At 41.4% G+C, this 24,843-nt stretch overlaps 1 long non-coding RNA gene across 7 annotated transcripts in view; it reads right to left on the bottom strand.

The window, feature by feature from the left end:
* Positions 1-873: 873 nt before the first annotated feature.
* LOC139828406 (uncharacterized) overlaps positions 874-24,843 on the bottom strand; it is a 63,566-nt gene continuing 39,596 nt past the window's right edge. For 2 of the 7 annotated variants that reach the window (XR_011739948.1, XR_011739941.1), the window contains exon 4: positions 12,946-23,913. This is a non-coding gene — a long non-coding RNA (uncharacterized lncRNA). Of the gene's footprint in view, positions 3,986-12,945; positions 23,917-24,843 lie in introns of those variants that run through there. The other 5 variants (XR_011739950.1, XR_011739946.1, XR_011739945.1 and 2 more) reach the window with 5 other exon arrangements.

Raw genomic sequence — 24,843 nt, 5'->3', positions numbered from 1 at the left:
AAGTACACACCAGGTGACCAAAACCTCAACATCCTACACACTTAGCCAAAAAATTCTTGCACAAATATTCTCACAAACAATTCTGTCCTGCTCAAAAACAACAACTAGTGCCTTTTTCTCTGGTGTATCTCCTATTCACATAGATTTTTATGTCAGGAAATTGTGCATTGGTCTCCTTTCAATTGAAGTTCCTCTCCTCATGGCTACAGAGGCTATTTTTCTGGAGGAGGAACTAATGATTCTGCCTGTCTCAACTTATATTTTAAATGTAACTGACCTTGAGAGTGAACAAAGCTCTTCTGAAAAATTAGTAGTCTTGAAGACATATTCACTCAAGATGAATACACAATGGATTTTTTTGGAATAGGGAAGGTAAATACCTTATACTATATGTTTTTAGAGATAAATATAGATGTGTATCCCAAATACTAGTGACATTCAAACAACTTGAAATTTCCTATATTCTGAGTGGATTCTTCACTGCTTGTAGATATGCTGTGACCTGGGAAGGGGTCCTCTCACACAATTTTCTGAATGTATTTGGCTGTCCTTAGCTGATACAGACAAACCTTTGTGTTATCCTTATCTCTGCTGTCCTGTGTTAAGAGTACCCAGTGCTTTATTTGAAATCGTTTGGGAGGAAAATGTCCTTATGCTCCCACTCCCATTGAGCAGGGTGGGAGACTTCAGTTTACAGAAAATATGTTCAGAAATCAATGACTTATAATGCCAGTTGCCCAAAGACTACAACTGCTCCTACTGCAGTGGTAACTAGGAAGTACGGGTGTTGGTAAATGTCCTGGGCAGATATCACTTAGGGAAGTGACTACATTACCTAACAGTCAAAGACACCATCCTCAAAGCACCCACAACAGGATTTATCACCACCCCAGTGAGTGCTAAGATCTGGAGACCTTAGTCACAGGCAAGTGGAAACCCATAATGTATAGATACACTTCCTTTGTCCACACAGCTCAACTTCACGTCGCAGTGGTGTAACTCCCTAAGTCCTGTGACTGAAGATACTCATGGAGTTTGCAAAGTACCCTCTGGTCTACAGCCACATTGCACAGTAAATTGTGTGAACAGAGGATGCCCACTAAACAGGACACAGTGCAGGACCACACCATATATGATCATATGACCACCATGTCACTTGGGGCTAATGGCCCAAGTGTTGTATCAGTTTGAGGTGCTCCTTCTTCTAGTAAATTCACACTTTGATCATCTTGGTTCACAACAATTGGAATGTCTTTAAAGAGCCTGTTATTCGTGCTTCCTGGGTTGTGTCTTTCCTACACGATAATCAACTGAAGACCCCAGCCTATGAAAGTTGCATCTGCTGTTGTGTCATCAAAGCCCACTTGAGACAACCTTCCAAACAAAGCACTTTATTTTTGACTTTTGGATTGTATCATTACATATCACCTTGGCTTATGGGCAGACAAATTGCTTCATCCACAGACTGACTAACAGCAGACTGACAACCTAAGGACTTTATGTTGTGGTGATGCAGGATTTTGTGAGGTAACATGAACACCTCAATTTGTTTCAAACATCCTGTTCAACCTCTGGTTACTATGCTTAGGGAGACAGCACTGCAAATGTGTAGGTAAAGCAACAAGGACATTTACAAAGCCACATGGCAAAACCTGGAGTTTCACAGATCAGCTTCAGCAGGGCTATGTTGATTTGTAGGAGATGGCCTACATGTATCTGATGCAATCTGCTGTAGAGGAAAGAGATCATATGAGGTAGTTGTTCAAGATAGCAGAGCACTGGGAGTCAGTGAGCCAACAGGGTCCTTCCAGATTGATATTCCAAAATTCCTTGAAGCTTCACATAGGACCTGGGGCAGAACGCTTAAACTTTGCAAAGAAGGATCATGTTCAGCTGGGTGCTGTAAGAGACACTTCGGAGCACTTTTATTTTTAAATGTTGCCCTCCACCATGAAGCTAACCAGCTTGTAAGGATCAACAAGTCAGAGCAAGCATCTCCCTCTCCATGCGCAATGCGGTTAGCTCTGCATTACAAGGTTTCACCAGCACTTTTTAACTAGTGGGTGCTTTTCTAAATTGAAGACCAGGCACACTGGTCAGCAAAATGAAAAGACAGAGCCCCAGGCAGTATTCAGTTCATAAGTACCTGCCAATTTGTTTTGCAATTGCACTGTTATTTAAAAATGACAGTATTGAATTAAAAAAGTTTCAGCTGGGTATGGAACTTTGCAGATCCATGGCAGATCTGCCAGGGCACTCTATCTGATAGCCCATAAAACATTTTGCGACCAAGCGTGCCAACCTAAATTAACTGGATTTGAGGTCAAGCGGCATTCACAGCTAAAAGCCCTGCAGACACCCTGAGAAGAAGCAGCAGCAATATCTCCTTTACCTATAAAGCATATTGGAAATAAATAGAACAAATAAATGAACAAGCGAGAAGGGAAAAATCCACTCACTGTTCTCATGCTCTTTTTTATGAGGTTGAGCAATATTTATTTGAAAGCTGTAAAACCACAAGTACTTGGCATCTGCCCTCTTTGATCGCAGTATAGTTTAATGTAGGGCAGGGGCATCATTTAGCTGCTTTTAGCAAAGTTAAAATTGGCCCTTTGAATCACTACATTTTTTTCTGAAACATGCCTGTACATGGATGTGCTGAGGCACTATTTTATGTATAACATATATACACACATCCTCATGTTTTCTTCCTTGGCACATTCTTCCTTGATATTGAGGACACTCAATTGAAGTCAGTAGGCCAGCTATTGGCAAAAATGACTGAAAGGTTGTCAGCATACAACATGACCACAGATGCAGCCCTCAGCTTCCTTCTGCCTTAGCTTGCAAAAACATCCTTTTACCATCCAGCTCACACACAGGTACTGAAACCTGATTAACATCTTTTAAATAGATTGACATCATCATATAAATAGAGCTTGTAAAATGATGAGAATTGTCATTATTTTACCAGGCCAAATCTTGACATCATTGCTGTTTTCCTCAGAGAAGAAAATTATCTGGGCTTCAATAGCAGTTTTGCCTCTCTAAAAGCTGAACAAAAACAGACTGAGAGAGGACTTCAGGGTCTGTCCAAGGATTATTTATTCTTAGGATAGACAACTTATAAAAATGAATTTCACCACAAAATAGCTTGGCTTCCGATTGATCTGTCTACCGCTTCAGTAGGCCACCTATAGCCAGTCTGCACAGCTATAAAAGGTGAGGTGGCCTGTTCCTTTGCACAAAGGAAAGGCTGTGTTAATGCACCGGACCAAGGGACAGATGATCACTCAACTTGCAGCTGCTTGGTGCTTCTCCTCTTAAAAATTGTCCAGGGGTATGGATGATCTCAGGAATCAAGAGCTCTTCCCACCTGGGTCTTCACTGACTCTTCCCAGCTTCCAGCAGGACAAAGGGCATGACCAAAGCGCATTCACATTTCAGCTAGCACCAGGTCCAGAATGGCTCTGTTCCAAAGCAAGTAATTCCATGTAAGAAATGACCTTCATCAATGAACATCATTTCATCTAAGTAGGTCGCTTTGTCAGCAGTGCTAGGGTTTTAATGGAAATGTTTCCATTTCAAGACAAATGTTCCGTACCCTGACGGTTGTGGTATCACGTCTGGCATGTGGAGTCCTAAATTCAAGTCACCCAGACTGAAGCACAGTAAAGGTTTGGCATGAAAAATGTCAAGTCTGCTTTGGGCAAAGCAGGAAATTGAAACCAAATTTCCTATGTGCCAAGCCAGTAACTCAACCATCAGGCTTTGGATCACAGAGGTCTCATCCACGGGCCAAACAACCCTGACAGCAACTCTGGGAGAAATCTTCCAGTCCAGTTCTAATCACTGCAACAGGAAGCCAACTAACTTCTGATTTCACAATATCTGGGTCTACAACCTTGGTTCTTTAAGAGCTATCACAATGCAAGCTTCATCAGCTGAAGATCTAGTTCAGTTAAGTGCATTCTTCTCTTCAGTCCTGAAAGACATGAGGAGTGTTTGGGGCTATTCTTGTGTTACAACATGTTCACAGCATGACTTCCATTAGATTATCTCGGACTACGCAGGTGAAACCAAGGGCTTTTTTGTTTTGTTGTTAAAGCTGAGTACCCACCTCATTGAATTTCAATAATATAATAACTATTTCAATAGATTGGAAATTTACAGTTTTTCAAATATTCAAAAAATACTGGAATGATTCCAGTAATATTGGAACATATGATATTTGAAAAGTACAGCCATTCGAACTGGCAGAAATTACTTCTTATAGACATAGATCTATGGTCTCCATGTTTGTATTTTCCACTAGAAAGTAGAACCTGCATGGCATGAACAGAATATCATCACTGTGTCTGGGTGACTCATGTTTAGAAATGCTTCCATCCTAAGTCCCTTCATCCTTCTGGCTGAAGAATTAGTCAGAGTGACGCACAAATTTATCACCTCCAGCTGCATTACAACAGTCCAATGCATTTAATCTTGGAATAGAAGAGACCAGTAAAGTCACCCAGCTGATCTCTTGCATGAGATTTCCAGGTATCACTAATTTAGGGAGGTCAACACTTCCACTGAATACAGATTTTGAGAAGATAAGTCAAGCCAGTTCTCACATACTTTTTTTTTTCGCTATATATCACTGCATGCCGTTGTTTATACACGTGCTTCTTTAAGGGCTGAACTTTAAAAGCATGAGACAACCACATTCATGCATAGTTTGTGGCAACTGAGCGTATTTAGCACCACTGAAATTCTCAATATGCTTATCGTTAACAAACGCCTAAAGTAAGTACAAGAAATTTAAGCAAAAGAATAAAAAGCTTGGCTTATTGCAAGCAGTATCTATTTTTCATAGTAAACCCTGCTGATAAGAGCAAACATTTATCTCCTGTCAGAGATTCTGCTTGGTAGGGTAAGCAGAAATATGCCCTTCCCATCCAAGAATGAATAACGTCAAGTGAGTTACTGTAGTGCTTGTCATCCTCTGTGCTATGTTAGAGTGGGAAACATGGCAAATACCTTGTGCATAAGGGAGTGTTGCTACCCAGTTATTTCCTCCTTATCTGCCAGATCAGCTAAACAACCAGCTAATACACAAACTAAACAAGAGAAGGGAAGGAAAATATTCACGAGCTGGTTGGCCAGTGAAAACTTCACGCTGCTTCACTCAACCCCTTCTAGGAGTGGCTGAAGCCTCCCAACAGCCCCTGCACAGCAGTGTTAGAGGCAGTTTGACTCAGACCTGTGAGATATGAGGCACCTTCCAGAGCACACTTGGTCCTTGCTTCCCACAAGCTCACTGTACAATGGGCAGGACATGGGGAGGTGGATGGTGCTGTAAGCAGTACATTAATGGAACATGTCTTCTCTTGATTTTGCACAGTGGCTCACCACTGACTCCCACTCACAGCCTTATGAAAGCTCTACAGCAGGATAGTCAACCAAAACCACAAATGAAGTCTTCGGTATTTCAAACTTATTTGGGATGTGGGAGAAGGAGCTACCCTTTTGCTGGGACAACCTGACCCTTTTCCATTTAAACTCTTCCTCTCTCTGAGTCTCCAGTCAACAGCTTGGGAAATGGGGGTGGACATCATGGCCAGTTGGTCATGTCATGATCTCCATGGGATCACTCCAGCCCACAGTTACCTGCAGGCTTTTGAAAACATGTGTCTTTCTTGTAAGATTATGAACAGGCCTTCTCATTACTGAAAGGATCTTACACTGCCTGGGCTTTTCTGACACAAACCAGCGTTGTCCTAGTCATTATCAATGGCACCTCCAATGCCGTAATACCAGCCATACTCTGAAAGACAGCAGAAGGCAGGTCCAGAACCACTTGATAGTCTTGAGCAACTCTGAGGTTGGATTGGCCTGTACAGTTCCATGTCTACATTAGCAGATAGTACAGCGTTCTTGGTTTTCCTCAGATAAGTGATGATCTTGATTTCAAAGGTCAGTGGCCTCCTCACACTCTCTGCCACATGTAGGCCCACATACCACGTTGCCACTGACATGTCTGAAATATCAGTGGGCAGCATAGATGAACAATGAAACAAAATATTTCCCCTCCCACGTGAGGCTACAACTGTCAGAGGCAACTTTTCTGCCACCCACCTCCTTCAGTTTCTCCTCCCTGTCCCATTCACCCTGCATGTCCCTCTTGTCACCCCCATTCTTCCTTCTCTCTTAGTCCTCTACAGACAACACCTAACAAATTATTGTTGAGGCTGGAAAATTGCATAGGGCTGGCTGGCAACTGGTGAAGTCAGATTAGAAAGAATCAGCTGCAATGCAAAGAAACAGTAAGTCCAATAGAAAAGGCTGGAATACCCTAATAGTCATGGTGGTTGTAAGATTTAAGGCTATCATCTCAAAGCTTGCAACAAACCTGGTCTGTTTTTACAATGAGCAGCTCTGAATGTCAAAAGAAAAATTGTACTAGAAATTGAAAGTGTGGCCAGTAGCCAAGTAAGAATACATAGACGCTGAACGCTTCTCCGTTAACAGCAAGGGTAGCAAAACCATAAAATAGTTATTGTTAGTTCAGTGGGTGTGCAGCACAGAGAAAGCTGTTGGTTTTCTGTCAGAAAATGACTGTTGAACAGCAGAACAAGACAGACTGATGTATGGATTTTCCAGAAAATGCAGCAGCACGTCTGTGAGGTGCTGCAGCAGAGCAGCACTGCAAAGGGTCTGGGCTGTGCGAGGACATCCACCATGCTCCCTCGGAAACCAACACCTCTCCTGGGCAGGGAGCAGGGGGGAGCAGACACAACAGCCCTGTGCTGCAGCGGAGGAAAGGAAGGCAGCCGGTGGCCTGAGTGGGAAGGAAACCAAGGGAAGTCAGCTGCCCCGGATGTAGGAGAAGCAGAGGAGGCTGAGGATGTCAACGCAGATGAGGTGTTGGTGAAGAAGAGAGGGGGTGGAAGGAGGGAAGGCGCAGACCAGCAGCAGATCTCCACAGCTGGCCAAGAAATGAATCCCAGCCACACGAGCCCCATGTGGGGACAAGGACCAAGAACCGGGGAAAAGCATAGTCCCAAAAATACCTAGGGGGACGTGCACAGGAATAGTTGCCACGATGTAAACTAGGGTGTGCATTTCCAGCCAGTCAGCTGCTCTCTAATGAGGGCTTGCACACACATGCTGAGCCTTTCCCACAGCCAGCACAGGTTTGCTGGCCTCATCTCCACTGAGAGGTAGGGAAACCACCCCTGCTTATCACAGGGTAAGGAAGTGTGCATGGGCAGTGCTTGAGGAATTGTTCCACATGTTAAGTAATTAATTTGCCCACGTTTCTCTGCTCTGGGCTATCGCCTATAAAAGCTTTTATCAAAGGGGTATAGCATCCTGGAGAAAAGAAACGGACTCTGGATTCTTCACCTACAGTCAGATGGGTTTAAAAAAACTTTTAAAACAACCAAGTAAACAAAAAGACCAGAACAGAAAAAATCCTTGTAGTTTTCAGCGGCTTTTAGAGCCCTGGAAAAATAGCAGGCAATCTGAGAAAGGAGCAGAGAGGTTATAAACCATTGAAAGAACAGAGCCAGGTAAATAGTAGATGAATACCAAGCCAGAGTGGGATCCATGTCAAAAGAGAAAGCTACAATTTCATTATGTAATTTTACAATAATTTGAGTTGATTTTAGTATGCAGATGACCTCTCAATAACATTTGTCATATCCTTGCAATATCCCAATTACCTGATGCTGCCAAAGTCTAGCCAAGGTAGCTAAATGTATAAACCAGCTCTTGTCTTAATCACCAATTACTTTTAAATCTTTTGTATAAAAACTGTATGTGCAGAGGCTGGGTAATTAAACAAAATAAAAGGTCTAGAATACTTCTAACCATTTTGTTATGCTTCCAGGTTAAAAATTATTTAAAAAATTAAAAAAAAAAAAAGAGAGAGAGGAGAGAGAAAAAAGGAGAAAGAAAGAATTAAAAGGAGAGAGAATTAAAAACTAACACTAGTCCAGGCCCTTAGACAGCAACATGTAACAGCTTGAGACAAATAAAGCATGCAGCATTTGGCAATGAGCAGCATGCTACAAAACAAGGAGCATACACTTTAACGCATTTACAAATCTCCTAGCAAGCAAAAATACCCACTGCCCAGAGAGGGTCATCTGAAAGGATCCCAGGCTGTAAAGCATGTTTCCTGGAGAAAGCTGTTATCCAACACCAGCTCTTTGAAAATGCAAGAGGTAACCCTGGGAGCAGACCTCAATTTCAACAGATGCCTAAATGCTCACAGATCATGTTAAAGGCAAAACAGCAGAAATCAAGTCCCACTTCAGGAGGTACATGTGAATATTCCCCTGAGATCAATGTTTTCAGGTCTTGAAATAAACAGAGTAATACCCTTTCACTTACTTATAGTTTTAATATCCCCTACTGTTGTTTTTGACCCCTGCTAGTTGAGATTCAATTCTGCTGCTCAAGAACACAGTGAATCTTTTCACATCTCTTTCCCCAAAGTGAGCACTTCAGTCAGATTCTACAAAAATGCAAGCTAGCACCTCAGTGTCTCCCAAAATATAAGCTATGACCCACTCAGGTCTGATAAGGAGCAGCAACCTTTCTTAGCACTGGGATTCAGCCAGTCTGATTTGTGGTCCTGACAACAACAAAGGGAAGTGGTCCATCTTAGCTTTTGAATACACGCCTAACTCAGAGGCAAATCCCACATATTTCTGAGGCCTGACACGCAGCATCGTGCTATTTGCATGAAATAATGCTGATAACCTTGAGTTCCACTTAAAAAAAAAAAAAAGAAACATTTGAGTCATTAGTAGATAATACAAGAAGTTATGTGGTAGGAACAGACATTTTAATCATGGATTGAAAACCACCACTGAGAAGTTGTAGGGAACAAAATTAGTGCTGCTACATGATTGCGCCATTTCTTGTGTGAAATTTATAGATGTGGAAAATACATTCCTTGGACCACAAGAAACCCTTAGTACTGAGTTGCTTTCACAAAATGAAAACTGAGAAGACTCATACATTTGCCATCTTGTTTAACACAGCTAAGATAGTTACTAGACATGATTTCAAGTCAAGAGATTTTTCAAGGACTCTTCAGCTGCCTTGCCAGAATGGGCTTCATATTGGATCAAACTGCATAAGCAGAGATGGAATGAGACAGTTTACTGAAGGAGCTTGCTACACTGCCTCCAAGGAAATTGCCTCAGAAATGAAATATCAAGACAGTCGTTAGCTTTGGTGATGGTCCCACTAGCAGTTACATAGCCAAGCAATAGTCAACACACACCAGATTTATCAAGGAGGAGTATTTTTTCACCCACATTGTTGGCATTGCAGGTTTGAAATCCACAGCAACTGGGAGGTATTGGTGGCGGAATATGAAGATCTACGGCCCAACAGAACAATTCTAACATTTGAGGCCAGCTCCTGGGAGATATACACGGCTTCTTTCTGGGATATTTGCTAGCTGCTCCCACCACATCCTCCCAGGGACACATGGGGCACAAAGCCTCTAAGAAATCTCTTGAGCTACCACCACTGCCAGAGAAATTCCTCTGGCTCCAAATGTACCCAAGTGCTGACTCCAAGAAGCTCTCAGGAGAAAGAGGGAAGCCAACACAGGCCTCTACTTCTTGCAGTCTACTCCAGCAGAAGCAGACCAGAGGCAGCTATTTCAGGCAGCCACATGCTCAGATTCCTGCTTTCCTAGACATTGCTCAGGACACATGGATTTGCCTGGATGCATGGGCTGAGTAATGCATGAGCTACCCAAGAGCTGTCCATGAGTATCAGGAGTTGTTCTGGTTACCGCAAGCCACAGCTTATTGAGTAGCTTAAGATAATTGTGGTCTGCCAAGCTGAAGAGGTTAGGTGTCACTGACAGAGCTAAAAACACATAGGTCAAAAGGAGCAAGTGTGAAGCTCTGTGAGGTGGCAGCAAAGCTGAGTTGTCCCCTTGGTGTTCATGCCAAGTCTGGGCAAAGTGGCATCTCCCATCATGCAGTTGACTGAGGAGTCACAGCCCAGAGCTCCTTCCTCTGCATCTCAAAATGGGTTATAGCTACAAATAATGAGTTTTAGTGAAAAAGGCAGCAGCATCTTTACTTCAAATGACGCCACATTGAATTCCAATGTCTTCTCTCCAAATTAAGCCACTGAAGGTCACAGTGAAGAACTCCACTCATATGCATCAGAGATAGTTGTTCAGAGTCCAGCTTAGGTCTCAGTTGTGGTCACCTGGAGATTCTCCTCAGGCAGGTGACACAAGCAACCCATGAAAGTGGTACAACATCGGGCAAAAAAAACCGCAAAGTTAAAGAGGTGGTAGAGAAAAAGGGTGTGTCCGTCCTGCAGATCACAAGTAGCTGCAGTGATGCCTGGATAACCCTGAACAACCAGCTCTGGTCCTGGCAGAACAAAGCTCAACCAGAGCTAACTTTGATGTTTTGCTGCCATTTATTTGGCAGATTATCCATCACCCTGTGGCTCACAACTAGGACAACTATGTTCTCCTTCAGTGCCCTCCATTTCAAGCTTTTAGATAGCCTTGAACTAGCTGTCGGAAGCAAGATCCCCTCACTATGCTGTTCAAGCTAGTGAAGACAGGAGCAAACAGAAAAATTGACAACTTGAGTGAGGTAAAGACAGACTGCAGAAAATACACCTATCAAGAGCTGAGGGTGGTAGGTTTGCGTTCGTAAATCCTCCAGAAAGGTGCTTATCCCTTTCTAATATACACATTTAACTAGAAACTTTAAGAATATCCATTTATGTACTCACCAATCAGTTAAAACTATTATGAAAGAATGTAAGAGGGATTATGTGAGATACAAATACATTTTCTTTGCTGTGTGGTGGTCATGCTAGTATATCAAAGGAGTTACTCAATGAGTTTGGTGTGCCAATAATTATTCCTTCATTGTGAGGGACTGGGAGAACTACAGTGCTAGGGGATAGCAAAATACCAGTTTTCAATAAAAGGGGACATTGTATTATTATACTGGGCTGCTTAAACTTGTCTCCTCCTAAATGTACACATTGTTCTTTGCACAATGGGCCCTGATGGTGGTGGGGGTTTTAGATGCTTTGATAATAGTAATAATAACAACAAAAATGAGTAGCAATCAACAAGAAATTTAATGGTACCAGAAATTACCCCCTTATAAGTCTGACTACTGTATCTAGTAGTAACGGAACAAATATTAAGGAAAATAAATTACTGAACATCTGGAAAATAACGGACTATTGACCAATAAGCAGCACACTAAATTAGGTAAAAAAAGTTATGGCTGTCTTTTTTGATAGAATTTAAAAAATGACTGCAGTGTATGCAATACATGCGTTACATCTACCTTAGCCTCCCAGTAAAACATTTGCTCTGGTGCCAAATGAAATGTTTTATTTTAAAAAAAAAAAAATGAGTAAAATTAATTTTTGGGGGGGCAATAAATAAGATGAAGATCAGAGCAGATCTTTCCTAAAGGATACGAAAGAAAAATACTAGCTAGTGCCATTTAAAATACAGGGCCAGTGATCCCTAAAAGATCAGTATTAGACCGTGTGTTTTTTTAGAGTCTTTCATTCTGTGCCATTAAGATCTTTCCTTCACTCTCCTTGTAATACCATATGAGATGTCCCAGAAATATATTGCTCTATGTTGATATTTTCATCGTCTGGAGCTAAGGTCGGGGAGGGAGAAAGGGAATGAGGGCAGCTATTTATTCTCTCACCCTATCAATTCAAATAGCTTCTGAATTTTTCCATAATACTCAACACTTCTTAATCATGACCTGGAAGGAGAAATTCACAGATGAGGAATTCAAGCTGGTATTATCTTATATCCCACTTACTTTGCCTTCCTCAAATTACCAGCAATAAATCCATCCAGAGCCAACCCACAGCACAGCAAAATGCTTGAGCATATGTTCAACTATTGGCTCAGCCCATAGTCACTGCACTAAAGTAACTGCAGTTAAACTCGGAGGCCTTTTTTTATCATCAGGTTGCATTAGCCACTGAGAGCTCTTTCCTCTATGCAAGGATGGACAAGAAGGTTCTAAGACATCTATCACCTGCAAGAGCAAGAAAATTATACTGTGGAATTCTAAGAGGAATTAGCACAAGTTCCTACTAACTGAAGCATTTCAAAAAATGTGAGACAAAACTCCAGTAATTGCACTGTAAAGGACAGCCCATCCTCACGCAGACCTGGAATGGGCATTCTCAAAGATAAGGACAGTGTGTGAGCAGGGCAGAGCTGTCCCTTACAGTGTGGACTTGAGGAAGAAAACGTTCCACACAAGACTGCACCAAACCCAAGTGTCTTCTCTCCCTGAAGGGAAATATGGTATGTGAGTCCCAGTGTGATTAAAAAAAAAAAAAAAAAGGCTCTGTCTGTCTTCCCTCTATTTATTAATAATTTGATTTATGGGAATTTCTAAAAATAAATAAAGTACCAAAACATATGACTGGCCAGAGCCCTATGGCTTTCTTCCTCATGTGTAAACTTGAAAGCATTTATTTAATTAGTGTGTATTATGTGAAATTCACATGACTATTGTACTAATGTAAACAGTTCTCAGCTGGGATAGTTACTTGCTTTTTACCAAACTAGGAGGGGTAAACTGGTGAAAAACAAAACTGGAAGGTCATGTGATAGTGACATAGAAAATAAAATATAGTATCTGTAAACTGAAAGATATAACGTCCAGATGGCTAGGAATGTTAGGCTGCTTTGGCAGTTGACTGAAATAAAAGGGATTTTTTCTTAGTTCCTTATGACTATACACTCCTTTATCCTCTGGAATGCCAAGCAAGAGTGGCAGCATATTCTTGACATGTCAGTTAACTAGCAGATCAAATAAAATCTTCATAATGCTCCAAATCAATCTGAAATAGTAACATTTTCCTTTATTTATTTGTAGTAAAGCAAAATACTAAGGATGGAAAACATTGTAGGCCAAGTGAGATACTTAAATTGATCAAAAGGGAAACAACTCCATTTTCTTCTAAATAAAATTCAGGCACACTCTGAACTGTTTGTTGCTATGAATTTCAAAACAGGAATGTTTCACTTTAGGACAGTCAAAGGGAAGCATTCCTTCTTTTCCCTTTCCCCCGCCCCCCACATTTGGGGTTTGTTTGTGTTTTTGGCTAAAGGAATTGGGTGAATTTGACATCACACTTCATGAAGGATGTGGGAATGCTAAACAGAAGTGAGGAGAGGGCCTGAGAATGATCCAGTGGTTGGCAAATAGCTCTTGCAATGGCAAGACCTCATGCTGTCCAGCGCACAGGAAGGGAATATTGACAAGCAGTAGAAAATAATTAAATCCCTGTTGCCAAAGAGACAGCAGGATCCAGTGGCTAGGAGGTGGTTCAGGATGGTCAGGAGTGGCTCAGGAAGGACCAAGACATGCAGTAGATCCTGGGGAGCGCCAGGACTCGGGAAGCCCCAGACTGGCATAACAGAGTCTCCTTCTCTGCAGACACTCAAGACCCGCATGGACACATTTCTGTGCAATCTACTCTAGGTGTACCTGCTTTAGCAGGTGGGTTGGACTAGGTGGCCTCCAGAGGTCCTTTCCAACCCCATCCATTCTGTGATTCTGTTGCTTGGCTGGCAGCAGCTTCAGTTCCAGCCCCAGCACGGAGGCAGCTCCTGCTTGCCCAGAGCGCGATGGTGCTCACTCTGCCCAAGTTCATGAGCATTCCTTCTTCCATGTTGGTGTGATCCTTGCAGAGGAAAAGATGAAATCCTGCATCTGTTGGAAAAAGTTTGTACTGTGGGTTTACTCCTAGTTAAAAGTGGCTATGATTGTTCAGTTCAGGAATATATTTAAGCATCTGCCCAGTTTCTAGCACAGGATAATTCCTGTAGCCAGGTGCCTTGTGCCTGACTGTTTTGCTGAACAGGGTCCTACGTTGTGTTCTTCCTCTGATGTCAGACTGAATAAATTCACTCTCCTTCTTTTGGAACCCATATGAGCGCTCTGGTATTAACTGATGAACGTTATTAAGTTGTGTTTTTTGCTGCAAGAAAGTGAGGAGAAATAGAAAGCCAGTGGGGGGCAGGAGGGGAATGAAACAAGAGGTGGGTATAATAAATATCAATACACATGAAAGAAAAGAAGTTGAGGACGCAAGAGACAGAACTTCTCATCCAAAAACACAGCATACCTGCCATGTATAAGGTGTGCATTTCTGCCAGCATAGCTCTGGGGAAGAGTTTTCTCCCTCACACATAGGGCTCACCTTAGTCACAGAGTTTTTAATTCACCACTCCCTTGCAGAAATGAATGAGTGAATACCACAGTGGTAAGAGGTTCACTATTCAAATATCCCAAATTAATTTGTGATTTGCAAAACCTCAAACTCCTCGAGGTTCACTTCTTACTGCATAGTGACTCACTTTGTATAATGAAGTCTCAGTATAATAAAATCTGGATTAAGCTATTGTAGGTCTTAGCTGAGCCAAATCACTTTGCCAAGTTGCTCTTAGTACTTTTTAAATGAAAACACATTAAAAATCCCCAACACAACTAGAACAAGGGTCAGTACAATGCCATTAAGCAGAGCAATGCCTTGGCGATGTAAAAGAAATTGTGATACCTCATTGCCATTGAGAACTCAGACATCGAACTAACCATGTGAACAAAGTGTTACTTGCTGCTTTGAGAAGTATGCTTGGAGGGAGTTACCTGTTTGATTCAGATATTACACTGCTGGATCTCATCAGAAGATCGAAATTCAATGCAAAATAGAAGCGGTAGTTTGGAGAGAACAGTCCATTCAGATTGACAGAAACCATAATTCTGTATATCCCCCTGATTGCAACTGAATCAGTCTCAAATGTTTTTTCTAATTTACTCCTGTCCAGACTCAAGCTCTGCTCCAGCCCACGCCAAGTCCAGTGAGTTCCTCTGCAAGATGCACAGCAGCACCCAGCTGCTGACACATACACACACCACCAAACCCAAACCCCTCACCCAGGATACTTCATGCTTTGCTGCAAGAAATGTCTTGTTAGGCAGATAAGTCACCACCAGAGAAGCCTTCTCGTAATCACGGAGCAGTTTAAGACCAGTGAAGACTCTCAGACCGGAAACTTTGTAACATCGTTTTAAACTTCTGCTTTTCCCTTTTTCTTTTCTGTTGTACCCACATGCTGCCCGAACTCTGAATAAGATTAGAGGCAGGAACTTGGAACACGCAGCTGAAACTGCTGAGCTTTCATTTGCTATGTGAAGAACATGTAAAGCTGTCACGGGAAATAATGATTCTTACCTTTGGAAGTACCCTGGCTCCTGCTGTAGCACTGGGATGGAACTCAGCAGCTCCCTTGGACTTACAGTGGATTGCTGGGAGTACATGCAAAGCTGCAGCCAGGCCACCTGCAATGCTGGGGTTGTTTTGTTGGCTCCTTACCCAAAAGAATTCTCTGTGTTTCTTTAATCGCCCTAAAAAGTTCTCTCTATTTCAGAGAACACAAGTCCTCTTGAAAGTTTTCTTAGATCTTTTTCTCTTACACCAAAGGGACTGTTATGATCAGTTGAACAGACCACAAAGGAACAAATCAGCAACAGAAAAAGGTAGATGTCTATCTAGCATAGAAATCACCTGTATAGTAGACAGGGTAACTCCCATTCCAAGTTTATCCATGGTGGGAAGCTCTATTTTGAACTGATGCTCTGGGATTCCCAGGAAGACCCTTTAGACCAAATAGGGTCAGCATTCAAAGCGTGAACACCAGAAATGGTGCTTACACTAACCAAGCCTTATCTTTCTGAAGTCTGTCCTTCACTAATGACATCCTCCCTTTTCCAGCAGAAGGACTGGTCAGCAGGTAAGGAAAGGACTTAAAAATAAACTTCAGAGCTGCAATGCTATTCTTTCTCCTTAATCATCATGGAATAGAGGCGCCACAAAAATATTGCCTTGATGTCTATAGAGCAATGCCCCAGCTGTCAGTCAGCTTGCAGTTAGCTCTGCACAAGCACTTTATGCAAATACAGCGGTCCAATACTTGGCATCAAATGAACAATCTCACTTTTTCATTTTTTTAAATTTGCTGCAAAGAAACCTGAGGTGACCAGCCAGATGGTAAATTATTACAAGTTTGGCACCAAAGTCTGGTCTGGTCTCCTAATAGTGCATTTGTCATGGTTACATATTATATCATGTTCTAATTTATAATGCAGTTATGCCCATCTCTGAGGCCAAATTCCGCTCTGAGTTACACCCGAGTAAGCCCACTACAGCAGGAATAAAGGCATAGGAATGAGTAGAATCTAGCCCTGGTTCACCTGCACTTCAAAAAACCTTTAGAAATACTCAGTAAACAAGCCTATATACACTTGCCCAGAGTCTAGATGCTCTGCATGGGAAATATGTGGAAACCCTGTACAATCTTAACTGGCACAATCAGAATTCAACAACAACAAGAAGTCTTTGTTTCCAAAGAAGGAGTTTTATCGGCAATGATACAAGCAGATATTAACTATATATTAGAAGTCCATCTTCAAATACAACTCAAGAAAAAGGGAATCTGCAGTTGCAGGGTGACATTTCTTGTTTTCTGCAAACAAAACAAATAGTGATAAAGCTTAGTCGTGATAAACCAGTCCCTGCCAAAGAGACACAGCAGCAAACCTTTCCAGGGAGGTGATGTCTCCTCCTAAGGAAGCACTGAGGGCTGCACATCCCCTCCCATGCCAGGTGATGGGAAGGCAATATCTATGTTTGTGTTCAGATTCTTCTTCCAGACCATTCGTCCTCGGGATAATTCTTTTGAGGGCAGACAGAAGCCTAGGCTTTTCCTCAAACACAGGCACTTTTGTTTCAGGCAAGCAGTGTTCCTATATCAAGACTCTCTTAGTTTGAACACAGCAGTATATCTCCACCTAAATAAGTGCCAGCTATTTCATCTCAGAGTCTGAAGTCCTCTGATTTATGTAAGGGAATGAACAGAAAATCTGTTTTAGGCTTGGAAGGCAGCTGTGCCTTGAGTACATAGGCACATCTTGCTGTTGCTGTGGATCATGGGCAAAGGTGTGAAGAAGAGCACCACAGACAGCTGTAAATCACACCTCTCTAACCCCTCTCATTTAAAGAGGTCTCCCAGAAAGTAAAAGCAGTGTACACATTAGCCCTATATGCTGGCTGAACATCAGTTTGCAAAACCAAAAGGGACAAGTCTTTGAGGTGGAGAAGAATTCAGTGAAAGCAGCACAACCTCATCACTCTGGGGAGCTGCCCAAAGGCATCTGTGCAGCCCCTTCCCAACAGCCGCTGGATCAGCGCTGCTCTGTGTCCCCAGGTGGGACGGTGGCCAGGAGGCTGGTTAGCAGATAGTGTGTCTGTCAGCAGAACGGTTTGACAGACAACGTCCAGAAAGTTTCCAAAACTTCTCGTCGACTCATATTGAAATGTGTTTGAAAAAGTGTGTGATTAATTGCAAGAAGGCTTGGTGATATCATTCTGTGAATTCACCACTGCACAACGTGCCATTAACCTGAAATTCCAGTGAAAGAAATATGGAGGAATTGATTGTCCATAGTGCACAGAACAATTGCTGTCTAATGTAACACCTTGCTAAGCTGGCTTCAGTTTTATTGAAAACCTTTATCTGGATTGATGTTTTGCAGACCTACTCAATGCCCCTGGGAGCTATTTGTGAGACTAGTAAAAAAGGTAATGGGTATTCCTATCATTTGTGTACCATCCAATTATAGACCTGCTGGAAGAACTATTACTTAGCCCAGTAATAATTTCTTCAAGGAAGTGGTCTAGAAAAGGGCACCCATAACACTGAAGGACAGTGGACCCAAAATTCAGCTGATATCAACAGTAACTTTGTTAATTATATATTTTGAATAATATAACTATGAGACTGGAAAGCACTAAAAAGTACTGTAAAACTGTAAGAACTGAAAGTCAAATAAAAGGTTAACATCACGTTTATCGTATCATAGTTTTACTTTTATCTAATTTTCTTTAGCATCCGGTTGCACTACAGATCAGCTGCTCTTGAGTTCTGAAATAAATTATTTCTCAAGAACGATCTTACATTTATATTATTATAATAACCATAGATTTGTTGACAACATTTGTATAATTGATTCAATCTGTGCATAGGCATTACTTCATGTGCCATAGACATTTTTCTGCTTACAGACAAGTCTGTATCAAGAGAGAGGGAAGTAGCTCTGTAGACACCTTGAGAAGAGTGAGATTCATCTTATTAATACTTCACTTGGGGAAGAACCCTCTGTGGTATAGACTGAGTTACTTAAGTTTGCTGTACAATTCATAGGGAAAGACCATTCTGAAAGGCAGCTCGACACATCCAAGGACAGAATTCTCTCTATATATGTACACCAGAAAGTTCTTGATCAACAAGTTTAGGCTGGACAGCTAATATTTAAATCATGATGCGGAGGTAAGATAAATACTGCCTTAGGTACTGAGCATTTTTTTTTTCACTTTGAATCTACTGTGGAATTTGGCAAAGCAAAATGTGTGAGTAAAACTTTGCCATACATTTATTGAAGTTCATGCTGTTAATCTGACATGGATTAAGAAACAAGTGTAACCTGCTTGCTGCTGTGTTTTGTTTCTCTGAAACACAGGGTAAAATCAGTACATGCTCGCTGTGTACTGAATTATAAAGTTACCACTTCTCACATGACAGCGAGATGTCCACTGAAGAGTGAGGCATTTTTCATGTCCACACACATACCCTGCAAAAACAGGATTTTCTTCTGAATCAGGTCCTCAGAAGAAGATAGTATGAAAATAGGCAATAAGGGCAGATAGTCTGGCTCCTTAGATTTTGAAAGCAGCAGAAATCACACTACAATTGCAGATTTATCAGAAGTACTTGTCAAATAATTGCGACCTCCTAGATTATTCTTTGCAAAACAGTGATTCATAATCTTATGAAGTATGAGGCACTTCTCATGAGCATGAGACGCTGGATTTCCAGTGCATCCAACAATTACAGCAGATCACATTTTCCTGTGAGGTGGCTGAACCCATCACTGTAAAGGAGAATTCCTTGATGTTCCTAAGGAATTTGAAAAGCTGACTTCTCAGGAAGAGTGAGCAAAGCGTTCTGTAAAAGGAAGGGCTGCTGTGGCAACTTATACCAGCTGAAACTATGCCTTCAGTTAACACACAAGGAAATCACAGAGGGACCCGAACAAAGCCTCCGAAAAAAAAGGAAGAAATAGAGGCAGAAAGGTGATTAAGCTGAAGCAAAATCAGAACTTGAGGGGTGAAAAGGAGCAAAAAATAAAAAGGAGTGTAAGAGAAAAAGGAAATATAACTAGGTGCAGAATCGCCAAGCAAGTAAATGAACAATGAACAGATGAGAAGAATGAATTGCTGGACGATGACCAGAAACATATCTGAGAACTGAGAAAAGAGGCAGAAAGAGGAAGGGAAAGAAGCCAAGAATCGCAAGACCAATGTTTTTATCTTCTTAGTATTTGTTTCAAATTGTACTGCATGAACCTGATTTTTTTTTTTTTCTGAACTAGTTGGACGTCTTGCTGAGAAACTGCAGCCTACCACTAACAAACACCATGCCTCTCAGAGGTTTTTCTGTTGTTAATCACACACCAGTACATCCTTTAGTGGTCTTGCCCCATTCTTCCAGATATGGTTCATACAGATTTTCTCTCTGCTGTGTGAGAGGCCACTTTTAGTCCCCAGGAGAGGCAGGGTAAATACAATACAGCTATACTTTTGCACTAACAGAAATAATAAAATGTGTGCAGTAGGCTACTCATGCTGAAATGGAATTATATCCTCCCTCTGCTCAGCCTTAAACTACTGAAGCCCTCTGTCCTCTTTAACAGGACAAGATACATCTCTTGTGACACTCAAGCTGCAGCTGTAGAAACATAATTACACACAAAGTAACCTATTCTCTTTAAAAAAAAAAAAAATTAATTCTGTCCATTTGTGCCTGTGTTATTTGTAAAGTAATACTCCTCACATCATTATATCCTTCCCACTCACATTACAGAAAGGTATCTTTGTTCTCCTCTATGGTTTTCCACAGACTGGGAGAATGCTTATTCTCCATATTTTAAAAACCACACATATACACACACAAGCATGGTATGCTGCTTACCCATCATTAGCTCTCCTCAGACCCACGCTAAGCAGATTCACCTTTGCTTTCAACCAGTGTTTTAGATCCTTACTTCTATGGGGACTCAGCTACCTTGGAGGTGATGAAACACCACTTTAACAGGCTACAAGTGATCTTTTTAAAAGCTGAAGAAGATATCATATGATAGTGTATTCCTTATCCCCCTACGGCACAATGTTTGTCTTCCAGCATCTGTCTTTGCACAATTGTGTAATGCGAGGCAATGAGGTGTCTACAGGACCCATGTCTCTCGAAGTGAAACTGGAATCCCTCTGCTCACAGCCTTTCTGGGCTTTATCAGGCCAAACATTATGAGTTTTCGCTTTCATTTGCACTGCACATTGCATAGTTCAATACACAATTACAACTGTATTTCCAAGTGACAGGTTAAATTGAGTTCATTATTTTGTGCAAAAACAAATGATCCTTTTATGTTTTCTTCCTAGGCATATATCAAAATCTTTCTCCTCTTTTAAGGACTTCTCTGACCCTCTGTAAGAGACTGTTATGCAAACTAGTTTTTCAGCTAGGATAACACAACTGAAGTTACCCCAGTTAATTTAGCCAGTGCACCTTGTGTCAGGTATTCTGGCACCAAACTGTCACTGGAGGGACTTGGCAGGAGGGAGGGGAGCTGGGGGGGGGGACACGCTGCGTGGGGTGAGTGGTGCTCACTATAGCCCTCAGTGCCCAGCTGGCGTGGGCTCAGGATGCTCCTGGAATGTATTTGTTCCCTCACGGATAGATGAAGAACAATTCGTACCAGTGATAGGGTCTGTGATGTGCTAGCATTGGTCTTAGGAAAAATAATGCTCTGAGAAAGCATAGTATAAAAGCTGAATTAGGTTTCAGTCCCCAAACAGTAGCCTAGCCAGGCAGTGGCCTCAGCAGCAAGGCAAATCATTCTGGTTCAACCTAGTTCATACAGAGCAAGACTGATAGCCATCCCTCATGCAGATCTGTACCCACACCACTTTTGCTCACAGCCAGCTTAACAGTAGGTATTTGAACAAGTCAGGGTGCAAGGTGCAAGTTGCGTAAATAAAGATCATGGATTCATAGAATATCTCCAGTTGGAAGGGACCCATGAGGATCATGGAGTCCAACTCCCTGCTCCCCACAAGAGTACCTAAAGCTAAACCATATGACTTAGAGCATCGTCCAGATGCTCCTTGAACTGTGATAAGACTGGTGTTGTCACCACTTCCCCAGGGAACCTTCTTCCAGTGACCAACCACCTTCTCAGTGAAGAACCTTTTCCTAATGTCCAGTCTGAACTTCCGCTGATGCAGCTTCATGCGATGGAGCCTGGCAGCTATATGTAATAACTTTCTCTTCTTATATGGGAATCAATTGCTACATATTTTTTCTGAAGCTAAAATAATCTGGATGAAAACAATTTAAAATCGCAATCAGGGTGGAATGGAAGATGTGAGCTGTATACAGAGTCTTTAATGAAAGCCATGTGGTGACATAAGTAAAATTTTAGAAGACAGCTCCTACTTCTTCTATCCTAGAGAGTTAATAAACCCATGCACAGTTAAAAATGAAGATGATGAAAATCAGGTTGGCCCAAATTATGTATTGCTTAATTGCCTGTTTTGCTAATTCCTTTTATAATATGACTGCTATGAAGAATATCCAAGTTCTATCAGTTCTATCAGTTATATATGGTTTAATGTGGAGTTTTTGTAATTATGAAGACCTAGTTTAAATTAAAAAAAAAAAAAATCACTTACCTTTCAGCATATGAGTGACTTCACTGGAAACTGTCATTTGCTTATAGCCAGACATACATGTACACATCCTGCTGAACTAAGATTTACAAGGGTTATTTGCAGTCTACAAGACAAAATAAAGCAATTATTATTACCCGTAATGGGTATTAATCAGAATAAAATGAATCAGTTGATTCAACAAAGATCACATTTTTAAACCTGTTCCTCCTTCACCCCAAAAAATACTTATTTGTAATGATTTTTTTTTATGTGAAACTTTACTGTAAAATATTTTCGAGCAGAGATTGATGCTGTCTGGCTCATACTCAAAACAACTGAGACATTTTGCAAGGACAAGACAAACTTGAAGTTGTAAATTTTTTGGACTCATCTTTTCCTTTCTTAGGGAAGGAAATTCAATATATATCTTAAATCCACAAAACCTCCTGTGATTGTCAACCTGTTCTATAAAATATCACTACATTTTCTTAAAATTATTACAGCTATCAATTTACAGCAAGGAAAAAATATGCTAGGAGTTAGGGATAGAAAAAAAAACACCTTGTAAAGAAGTATGGTAAACACATAAAACACTGTGTTTATATCAGGATCTATTCTAAACTGTTAAATCACCTTGGCTGCAATTGATCTGCTGCAGGTAGTAAGTTCATTTTTTATTTTTTTTTATCCTGTTTTTCTAAGGAAACTAGGCTTATGTATTCACAGAAACTACCCATTGTCGCTGATGCCTTTTGAAGTCATGGGCCAATTCACAAAACTTGACAGAAGTTTCAAAGATATTAAATTCAGCCAGTATTTCATTAAAACAGGCAGGCTAGTGAAGGAGACACATTAGTGCAAATTACCGCAAGGTATTATTAGATACCAGAGAAACCACACACAAAAAAAGATGGATCAGAGAAAACAATTCTTCCTCTGTTTAGTAGGTCAAATAGCCACTTGTTTGTGTCTTTCCACAATTCCTCCTTTTTAATTTTTTTTTTTAACAGAGCAGAAACATTGCCTAATGTCCTCGTACGTGCCTTTCTTTGAAAAGTACATTACTGTGCTCCGCCACCAACATATTGAGGTTTCTCATTGTTTCTCTTCGACTGAGAAGGAAATAAAATTATTCATATTAGACTGAAGGAGTTGGGTAAGCACTAGGATGGCACATGCTACCCTCCTCACCAGACCACATCCCTCCTGCTTTAGAGTCCCACCTGCTCTTTTCCTTGGGCTTGCCAAGGCCCCCTGGGCAGTGCACTGTAGTTGTCCAGCATGGATTAGTGCATGAAAACCTGACAATAAACAAACAAACAAACAAACCCCCTGAAAGTAAAATAAAATCAGGCCAAATTCCAACATTCTTTGAGCTAACAAGTACTCAAGGAAGGCATGATAGAGTTTAGGCACCTGGCACACTGCAGTCACACTTATCATAATGATGGGAATCTTGTCAAGTGGTGTTTAACCCCAGTAGGAACTTACGAGTGTCATGAGCTCTTAACAACGGGTAAACTAACATAAGAGTTTGTGAGCTTATGAGCACAGGAGAGGGCCATGTGTCTGCTAAAAGCTGTTAAGATAACCAACAGATTCAAGGTCATCAACCCTTAATATTGTTTAATATTGCCTTAGCACAACCTTGAGCTCCTTTGACCAGTTTTCTTCTAGACAAGAGCCTTCTTGTTATGTTTGGTGAGGTTTCTGCGTTTATATAGTGAGATTTTGGTCCCTGACTGGGAGAGAGGATGTTCATCATATAATAATGACAGCAACAGCAAAAATAACCTTTGTCTTGCAATATCCTTCTTGAAAACAAAACACAATATTTACAGGAAAGGGAGAATCACAGGAAAGAGATCAGGAAAGACGAGAGGAGAGAGCTAAAGAGAGACTACAGGAGAAGAGGTTGATGCAGCAAACCAGCTGAGGACAGGTATTCCCTTGCTTCACACAGGAGACTCGCAGGAGGTGGGACTCATAGGACAGTGGCCACTTCATGTAGAGGCATCAAAAGAATTTCTTGTCGCCCTGCTGTGTCCAAGAAAAACAGTGTTCAGAGGTGTTCCTCTGCCACTTACTAACAGTTGTGAGATGCTCTACAGAAATACATGGATACTTGTGGTAGGCAGGACACCCTTCACATCCGCTACCCAGAGACAAATAACAGGAAATAAGCTCTTCACTAAAATTAAATAAGCTTCTCAAAAGTGTATCTCCAGTCCCATCACAGCCTCAATGAACACAAAGAAGGGACAGAAGTGGAAAAACTTTTTCTATTGTTGCCTTGTGCTGAATCACATACATTCATGCAGTGCTGAAGTATCAGTACAAGGAGGACCAGAAAAAACTTGGAAAGATGGTATTAAAACAAAGAAAACACCTGTAGACAAAGACCCAGCCTTTTGTTTGAACCCTACCAGGGAAAACTTAGCTTTCACTCTACTTTCACTGATACAAGTTTGAAAAATCTATTCAGCTGTGCACATTACTGGGAGCTGAACTGCAAGCACATTTGAGTGCTTGAAGTACCCAAGTGTGTAAGTGCTCCGTTAACCTACATGGGAGGATAGAAGAGCAAAAGATTTAAAAAAAAAAACTTAAAAGCAGGACAGCTCTGGTTGCCTACAAAACAAGACTTGACTACTAGTCAAGAAAGGAATTCAGTTTTTTGCAAAACATTACCGAGTGGCTGAAATTTGGGTTAGCAGAACCCCTGTGACCTAAATATAGGGTACGTCCCTGGACCAAAGAAAGGTACAGCCCTTCATTTCAATGAAGAGATTATCTATCTGAAGAGATAGTTAAGTTTCATAAGGCTGCTTGTGTAAAATAAGACTGCTCCAGCATAAGAGTGTGGACGCACACTCAGTCCTGCAGATCTCACTGTTCCCATAAGCAGAGCTCTTCTGTCCCATGCATTTGTGAAGGAGGATCACTCACATGAATAGTGTTGCAGGC

This window comes from Patagioenas fasciata, chromosome 1 (assembly GCF_037038585.1).
Source record: "Patagioenas fasciata isolate bPatFas1 chromosome 1, bPatFas1.hap1, whole genome shotgun sequence".
NCBI classification, from domain to species: Eukaryota; Metazoa; Chordata; class Aves; order Columbiformes; family Columbidae; genus Patagioenas; species Patagioenas fasciata.
This window is presented reverse-complemented; position numbering and strand designations above follow the sequence as displayed.